The sequence below is a fragment of the Rhipicephalus microplus genome, unplaced genomic scaffold (assembly GCF_043290135.1).
Source record: "Rhipicephalus microplus isolate Deutch F79 unplaced genomic scaffold, USDA_Rmic scaffold_321, whole genome shotgun sequence".
In the NCBI taxonomy this organism is placed as follows: domain Eukaryota; kingdom Metazoa; phylum Arthropoda; class Arachnida; order Ixodida; family Ixodidae; genus Rhipicephalus; species Rhipicephalus microplus.
The window spans coordinates 132,501-141,764 of record NW_027464889.1 but is presented as its reverse complement, the minus strand read 5'-3'; positions in this window follow the sequence as shown (position 1 = coordinate 141,764).

Here is a 9,264-nt window from a genome sequence, read left to right as displayed (position 1 = left end):
AAGCCGCACGGTGACGCACGCCATGTCCCCATTTTTTTTTTTTTCTTTCTGCGTCTGCCGGGGTGCCCCTATAATAGCAGCGATAAGCACCCAGACCGCCGTGGGTCGCTCGCCCCGGCTGACGTGGTTTTTCGTACTCCTGCGGCGGTCGCCGTCAAGCACGTCCAAATACGCTACTTTCGTGGGCGCATTCACGCTCTTTCGCTTCGCCGGAGTGCCAGCACTCACTCTGCCAAAAACGGCGAACATCCGAGCGGCGGTTCCCACTTTTGCGTCGGCGTCGCAAACCCCGCCCCGGCAGACGAGGTTTGCCGTACTCGTGCGACGGTGGCCGGCGGGCACGTCGAAAGACGCCGATATCGTGCGCGAATTGGCGCACCTTGGCTTCACCGGAGTGCCGCCACTGACTCCTCCAAAAACGGCGAAGATCCGAGCGGCGCTTCCCACTTTCGCATCGGCGTCCCGAACTCCGCCCCGGCTGACGCGGTTTACCGTACTCGTGCGACGGTCGCCGGCGAGCACGTGGAAAGACGCCGATATCGTGCCCGAATCGGCTCCGTTCGGCTTCGCCGGAGTGCCAGCACTGGCTCGGCGAAAGACGACGAACATCCGAGCGACGGTTCTCACTATTGCGTACGCGTCGCAAACCCCGCCCCGGCAGACGCACTTTGCCGTACTCGTGCGACGGTCGCCGGCGAGCACGTAGAAAGACGCCGATATCGTGCCGGAATCGGCCCCGTTTGGCTTCGCCGGAGTGCCAGCACTCACTCGGCCACAAACGGCGAACATCCGAGCGGCGGTTCCCACTTAGCCGTCGGCGTCCCGAACTCCGCCCCGGCAGACGCGGTTGCCGAGCTCGTGCGACTAGCGACCGCGAAGCCGTCTCGCGACGCCGCTTTCGTGCGCGGCTCCCACTGCGACCTGGGTCACCCGAGGTCGACGAGCAAGAAAGAATGTCGAAAAAAAATTTTTTTTTTTTTGCGTCTGCCGGGGTGCCCCTATAATAGCAGCGATAAGCACCCAGACCGCCATGGGTCGCTCGCCCCGGCTGACGTGGTTTTTCGTTTTCCTGCGGTGGTCGTCGTCAAGCACGTCCAAACACGCCACTTTCGTGGGCGCATTCGCGCTCTTTCGCTTCGCCGGAGTGCCAGCACTCACTCTGCCAAAAACGGCGAACATCCTAGTGGCGGTTCCCACTTTTGCGTCGGCGTCGCCAACCCCGCCCCGGCATACGCGGTTTGCCGTACTCGTGCGGCGGTGGCCGGCGGGCACGTCGAAAGACACCGATATCGTGCGCGAGTCGATGCTTCTTGGTCTCGCAGGAGGGCCGCCACTCACTCCTGCAAAAACGGCGAAGATCCGAGCGGCGCTTCCCACTTTTTCGTCGGCATCGCAAACCTCGCCCCGGCAGACGCGCTTTGCCGTACTCGTGCGACGGTCGCCGGCGAGCACGTCGAAATACGCCGATATCGTGCCCGAATCGGCCCCGTTTCGCTTCGCCGGAGTGCCAGCACTCACTCGGCCAAAAACGGCGAACATCCGAGCAGCGGTACCCACTTAGCCGTCGGCATCCCGAACTCCGCGCCGGCTGACGCGGTTGCCGAGCTCGTGCGACTAGCGACCGCGAACGCGTCTCGCGACGCCGCTTTCGTGCGCGGCTCCCATTGCGACCTGGGTTACCCGAGCTCGACCAGCAAAAAAGAAGGTCGAAAAAAAATTTTTTTTTTCTGCGTCTGCCGGGGTGCCCCTATAATAGCAGCGATAAGCACCCAGACCGCCGTGGGTCGCTCGCCCCGGCTGACGTGGTTTTTCGTACTCCTGCAGCGGTCGCCGTCAAGCACGTCCAAATACGCCACTTTCGTGGGCGCTTTCGCGCTCTTTCGCGTCGCCGGTGTGCCAGCACTCACTCTGCCAAAAACGGCGAACATCCTAGTGGCGGTTCCCACTTTTGCGTCGGCGTCGCCAACCCCGCCCCGGCATACGCGGTTTGCCGTACTCGTGCGGCGGTGGCCGGCGGGCACGTCGAAAGACACCGATATCGTGCGCGAGTCGATGCTTCTTGGTCTCGCAGGAGGGCCGCCACTCACTCCTGCAAAAACGGCGAAGATCCGAGCGGCGCTTCCCACTTTTTCGTCGGCATCGCAAACCTCGCCCCGGCAGACGCGCTTTGCCGTACTCGTGCGACGGTCGCCGGCGAGCACGTCGAAATACGCCGATATCGTGCCCGAATCGGCCCCGTTTCGCTTCGCCGGAGTGCCAGCACTCACTCGGCCAAAAACGGCGAACATCCGAGCAGCGGTACCCACTTAGCCGTCGGCATCCCGAACTCCGCGCCGGCTGACGCGGTTGCCGAGCTCGTGCGACTAGCGACCGCGAACGCGTCTCGCGACGCCGCTTTCGTGCGCGGCTCCCATTGCGACCTGGGTTACCCGAGCTCGACCAGCAAAAAAGAAGGTCGAAAAAAAATTTTTTTTTTCTGCGTCTGCCGGGGTGCCCCTATAATAGCAGCGATAAGCACCCAGACCGCCGTGGGTCGCTCGCCCCGGCTGACGTGGTTTTTCGTACTCCTGCAGCGGTCGCCGTCAAGCACGTCCAAATACGCCACTTTCGTGGGCGCTTTCGCGCTCTTTCGCGTCGCCGGTGTGCCAGCACTCACTCTGCCAAAAACGGCCAACATCCGAGCGGCGGTTCCCACTTTTGCGTCGGCGTCGTAAACCCCGCCCCGGCAGACGCGGTTTGCCCTACTCGTTCGACGGTCGCCGGCGAGCGCGTCGAAAGACGCCGATATCGTGCGCTAATTGGCGCTCCTTGGCTTCTCCGGAGTGCCGCCACTCACTCCTCCAAAAACGGCGAAGATCCGAGCGGCGTTCTCCACTTTCGCATCGGCGTCCCGAACTCCGCCCGGGCTGACGCGGTTTACCGTACTCGTGCGACGGTCGCCGCCGGGCACGTCGAAAGACGCCGATATCGTGCCGTAATCGGCCCCGTTTGGCTTCGCCCGAGTGCCAGCACTCACTCGGCCAAAAACGGCGAACATCCGAGCAGCGTTTCCCACTTTCGCATCGGCGTCCCGAAGCCCGCCCCGGCAGACGCGGTTTGCCCTACTCGAGCGACGGTCGCCGGCGATCACGTCGAAAGGCGCCGAATTCGTGCACGAATCGATGCTTCTTGGTCTCGCAGGAGGGCCGCCACTCACTCCTGCAAAAACGGCGAAGATCCGAGTTGCGCTTCCCACTTTTTCGTCGGCGTCCCGAACTACGCCCCGGCTGACGCGGTTTACCGTACTCGTGCGACGGTCGCCGGCGGGCACTTCAAAATACGCCGATTTCGTGGGCGCATTCACGCTGTTTCGCTTCCCCGGAGTGCCAACACTCACTCTGCCGAAAGCGGCGATCATCCGAGCGGCGGTTCCCACTTTTGCGTCGGCTTCGCAAACGGCGCCCCGGCAGACGCGCTCGTGCGACGTACTCGTGCGACGGTCGCCGGCGAGCACGTCGAAAGACGCCGATATCGTGCTCGAATCGACCCCGTTTCGCTTCGCCGGAGTGCTGCCAGTCACGGCGCAGAAAACGGCGAACAAGTGTTTTTTTTTTTTTTTTCCTAGAATTTGTGTTATAGAAGGCACATTTGATATCGGACGATAATTTTCAACTTTATCACGCGCACCGATTTTCGTGTAGAGGTTTGCAAGTTTATGGGAATTTCTCCACTTGGAATAATGCGATTTAGTAGTACTACGAGAACTTCATGGATGTACTCAAGGGTACGGGGCAAGTCAGTTACGTCAACACCTGCAGATTTTTTACACTTCAAACTGAAAATTGTTGGTTGTGAGTCCTCGTGTGATATTAAAGGCCGATTCGCTAACACATAGAACAAAGAAAGAAAGGAAGAAAAAACGCCCGCGCTCGCTCAAGAAACCTGGGTTCGCAACAAGTGGCAACAACAAGCAACCGAGCGAGTGCGCCAAAACCCGTGGCGGCCGAACAAACGCGAAGTCCCAACCGCGTCAGCCGGGGCGGCACGGGACAGGAAAAATCACTTCAGCCGGGGCGGCGGGGCACCGAATAAACCTCGTCACCTCGTCGCAGGATAAAAGAGGAAACAAAAAGTCTAAACAGCGTCTGCTGGAGCGAATGCGTAATAAAACAACAACAACAACAAAAAAAAAACACCCGCGCTCAAGAAGTCTGCAATCCTCACAAAAGGCGACTGTGACCGAGCAGCGTCAGCCGGGGCCGTGCGGAAACGGAAAAACCGCGACTACCGGGGCGTCGAGGCACCGAAAAATCCACTTCAGCCGCGGCGAAAAAAAAAAACAAAAAGAAAGACGGAGGGGGGGGGGGGGGAACCACGTCTGCCGGGGCGAAGGAAAAAAAAAACGCGTCTGCCGGGGCGAGCCCGGGTGCGGCACCACCGGGAAAACTGTGGCAAACAGACATGGCGATCGAGTGAGTGGGCCGCCAGCCAGGCTCAGCCAAAAAGTGCAAAGTCCGAACTGCGTCAGCCGGGGCGGCAAAAACCGCGTCAGCCGGGGCGGCGCAAAAAACCGCGTCTGCCGGGGCGGCACGAAACCGCGTCAGCCGGGGCGGGGCGAAAACTGCGTCAGCCGGGGCGAAAAGAAAAAAAAAAAACGCGTCTGCCGGGGCAAGCCCGGGTGCGGCACCACCGGGAAAACTGTGGCAAACAGACATGGCGATCGAGTGAGTGGGCCGCCAGCCAGGCACAGCCGAAAAGTGCAAAGTCCGAACCGTGTCAGCCGGGGCGACGCAAAAACCGCGTCAGCCGGGGCGGCGCGAAAACCGCGTCAGCCGGGGCGGCACGAAACCGCGTCAGCCGGGGCGGCGCGAAAACTGCGTCAGCCGGGGCGGCGCGAAAACCTCGTCAGCCGGGGCGAGCGAAAAGGGGGGGGGGGGGGAACCACGTCTGCCGGGGCGAAAGAAAAAAAAAACGCGTCTGCCGGGGCGAGCCCGGGTGCGGCACCACCGGGAAGACTGTGGCAAACAGACATGGCGATCGAGTGAGTGGGCCGCCAGCCAGGCTCAGCCCAAAAAGTGCCAAGTCCGAACTGCGTCAGCCGGGGCGGCAAAAACCGCGTCAGCCGGGGCGGCGCGAAAACCGCGTCTGCCGGGGCGGCGCGAAAACTGCGTCAGCCGGGGCGAGCCCGGGTGCGGCACCACCGGGAAAACTGTGGCTAACAGACATGGCGATCGAGTGAGTGGGCCACCAGCCAGGCTCAGCCAAAAAGTGCCAAGTCCGAACTGCGTCAGCCGGGGCGGCAAAAACCGCGTCAGCCGGGGCGGCGCAAAAAAACCGCGTCTGCCGGGGCGGCACGAAACCGCGTCAGCCGGGGCGGCGCGAAAACTGCGTCAGCCGGGGCGAAAGAAAAAAAAAACGCGTCTGCCGGGGCGAGCCCGGGTGCGGCACCACCGGGAAAACTGTGGCAAACAGACATGGCGATCGAGTGAGTGGGCCGCCAGCCAGGCACAGCCGAAAAGTGCTAAGTCCGAACTGCGTCTGCCGGGGCGGCACGAAACCGCGTCAGCCGGGGCGGCGCGAAAACCGCGTCTGCCGGGGCGGCACGAAACCGCGTCAGCCGGGGCGGCGCGAAAACTGCGTCAGCCGGGGCGAGCCCGGGTGCGGCACCACCGGGAAAACTGTGGCAAACAGACATGGCGATCGAGTGAGTGGGCCGCCAGCCAGGCACAGCCGAAAAGTGCTAAGTCCGAACTGCGTCTGCCGGGGCGGCACGAAACCGCGTCAGCCGGGGCGGCGCGAAAACCGCGTCTGCCGGGGCGGCACGAAACCGCGTCAGCCGGGGCGGCGCGAAAACTGCGTCAGCCGGGGCGAGCCCGGGTGCGGCACCACCGGGAAAACTGTGGCAAACAGACATGGCGATCGAGTGAGTGGGCCGCCAGCCAGGCACAGCCGAAAAGTGCTAAGTCCGAACTGCGTCAGCCGGGGCGGCAAAAACCGCGTCAGCCGGGGCGGCGCAAAAAACCGCGTCTGCCGGGGCGGCACGAAACCGCGTCAGCCGGGGCGGCGCGAAAACTGCGTCAGCCGGGGCGAAAGAAAAAAAAAAAACGCGTCTGCCGGGGCGAGCCCGGGTGCGGCACCACCGGGAAAACTGTGGCAAACAGACATGGCGATCGAGTGAGTGGGCCGCCAGCCAGGCACAGCCGAAAGGTGCTAAGTCCGAACTGCGTCTGCCGGGGCGGCACGAAACCGCGTCAGCCGGGGCGGCGCGAAAACCGCGTCTGCCGGGGCGGCACGAAACCGCGTCAGCCGGGGCGGCGCGAAAACTGCGTCAGCCGGGGCGAGCCCGGGTGCGGCACCACCGGGAAAACTGTGGCAAACAGACATGGCGATCGAGTGAGTGGGCCGCCAGCCAGGCACAGCCGAAAAGTGCTAAGTCCGAACTGCGTCTGCCGGGGCGGCACGAAACCGCGTCAGCCGGGGCGGCGCGAAAACCGCGTCTGCCGGGGCGGCACGAAACCGCGTCAGCCGGGGCGGCGCGAAAACTGCGTCAGCCGGGGCGAGCCCGGGTGCGGCACCACCGGGAAAACTGTGGCAAACAGACATGGCGATCGAGTGAGTGGGCCGCCAGCCAGGCACAGCCGAAAAGTGCTAAGTCCGAACTGCGTCTGCCGGGGCGGCACGAAACCGCGTCAGCCGGGGCGGCGCGAAAACCGCGTCTGCCGGGGCGGCACGAAACCGCGTCAGCCGGGGCGGCGCGAAAACTGCGTCAGCCGGGGCGAGCCCGGGTGCGGCACCACCGGGAAAACTGTGGCAAACAGACATGGCGATCGAGTGAGTGGGCCGCCAGCCAGGCACAGCCGAAAAGTGCTAAGTCCGAACTGCGTCTGCCGGGGCGGCACGAAACCGCGTCAGCCGGGGCGGCGCGAAAACCGCGTCTGCCGGGGCGGCACGAAACCGCGTCAGCCGGGGCGGCGCGAAAACTGCGTCAGCCGGGGCGAGCCCGGGTGCGGCACCACCGGGAAAACTGTGGCAAACAGACATGGCGATCGAGTGAGTGGGCCGCCAGCCAGGCACAGCCGAAAAGTGCTAAGTCCGAACTGCGTCAGCCGGGGCGGCAAAAACCGCGTCAGCCGGGGCGGCGCAAAAAACCGCGTCTGCCGGGGCGGCACGAAACCGCGTCAGCCGGGGCGGCGCGAAAACTGCGTCAGCCGGGGCGAAAAAAAAAAAAAAAACGCGTCTGCCGGGGCGAGCCCGGGTGCGGCACCACCGGGAAAACTGTGGCAAACAGACATGGCGATCGAGTGAGTGGGCCGCCAGCCAGGCACAGCCGAAAAGTGCTAAGTCCGAACTGCGTCTGCCGGGGCGGCACGAAACCGCGTCAGCCGGGGCGGCGCGAAAACCGCGTCTGCCGGGGCGGCACGAAACCGCGTCAGCCGGGGCGGCGCGAAAACTGCGTCAGCCGGGGCGAGCCCGGGTGCGGCACCACCGGGAAAACTGTGGCAAACAGACATGGCGATCGAGTGAGTGGGCCGCCAGCCAGGCACAGCCGAAAAGTGCTAAGTCCGAACTGCGTCTGCCGGGGCGGCACGAAACCGCGTCAGCCGGGGCGGCGCGAAAACCGCGTCTGCCGGGGCGGCACGAAACCGCGTCAGCCGGGGCGGCGCGAAAACTGCGTCAGCCGGGGCGAGCCCGGGTGCGGCACCACCGGGAAAACTGTGGCAAACAGACATGGCGATCGAGTGAGTGGGCCGCCAGCCAGGCACAGCCGAAAAGTGCTAAGTCCGAACTGCGTCTGCCGGGGCGGCACGAAACCGCGTCAGCCGGGGCGGCGCGAAAACCGCGTCTGCCGGGGCGGCACGAAACCGCGTCAGCCGGGGCGGCGCGAAAACTGCGTCAGCCGGGGCGAGCCCGGGTGCGGCACCACCGGGAAAACTGTGGCAAACAGACATGGCGATCGAGTGAGTGGGCCGCCAGCCAGGCACAGCCGAAAAGTGCTAAGTCCGAACTGCGTCAGCCGGGGCGGCAAAAACCGCGTCAGCCGGGGCGGCGCAAAAACCGCGTCTGCCGGGGCGAAATAAAAAAAAAAACAAAGAAAAAAGCCCGCGCTTAATCAAAAGAAAACAAAGAAAAAAGCTTGCGCTTAATCAAAAGAAAACAAACAAAAAAAGTTCGCGCTTAAGCCTGGCGGTGGAACCACCGGGGCAAACAGACCTGGCGATCGAGTGAGTGGGCCGCCAGCCGGGGTGAGCCAAAAAGTGCAAAGTCCGAACCGCGTCAGCCGGGGCGACGCAAAAACCGCGTCAGCCGGGGCGGCGCGAAAACCGCGTCAGCCGGGGCGGCGCGAAAACCGCGTCAGCCGGGGCGGCGCAAAAACTGCGTCAGCCGGGGCGGCACGGAAAAACGAAAACCGCGTCAGCCGGGGCGACATCAAAATGAGGAAAAAAAAAAAAAAACTGCCTTAGGACACCTGCGTACACTTTCATGCGTTTGGGCATATCTCTCTGTAACACGCGCGCCCCTCGTTACGCGCGGCACTCTGTTTTCTCCGACACCCATATTTCGGCGGCATGTGGCACGCACGCCCGTCCCTACGCACGGCACACCGCAGTGCTTTCTCGATATTTTTCTTTTCCTCCAACACCGTCATCTATAGGCTTTTAGTGACCTGTTGCTCGTGGCACAAGTTCGCTAGCTCTGACACCTCTTGCATGCGCACCGTTTTTGCGCACGGTGCTATGCCGCAAAGCACGGCAGTCGCATGCGTTTCTCTCAGGCACCTCTTTTTTGACACAACGCTGTGGTGCTTAGAAACACACGCGCCGCTTTTGCGCACAGAACTCCACCGTACAGCACGGTAGTCACGTTTGTTCCACACGAACAGCAGTGTGCATCGTGCTACGACACTTTGAAAGCTTTTTCTTCCGAGTCTCGACCGCGCTGTTCCTTTCGTACTTGGCGCGATTTTGGGACCAGCTTTGTTTTAAACCCCTACTGCGCGCCGTTCCTTTCGTACTTGGCGCGGTTCAGGGTTTGTTTCGAGCCCTTAGCCGCGCTGTTCCCTCCGTACTTGGCGCGGTTTAGGGTCGAGCTTTGTCTCGAGCCCTCTCCGCGCCGTTCCTTCCGTACTTGGCGCGGTTTAGGGTTTGTTTCGAGCCCTTAGCCGCGCTGTTCCCTCCGTACTTGGCGCGGTTTAGGGTTTGTTTCGAGCCCTTAGCCGCGCTGTTCCCTCCGTACTTGGCGCGGTTTAGGGTCGAGCTTTGTCTCGAGCCCTCTCCGCGCCGTTCC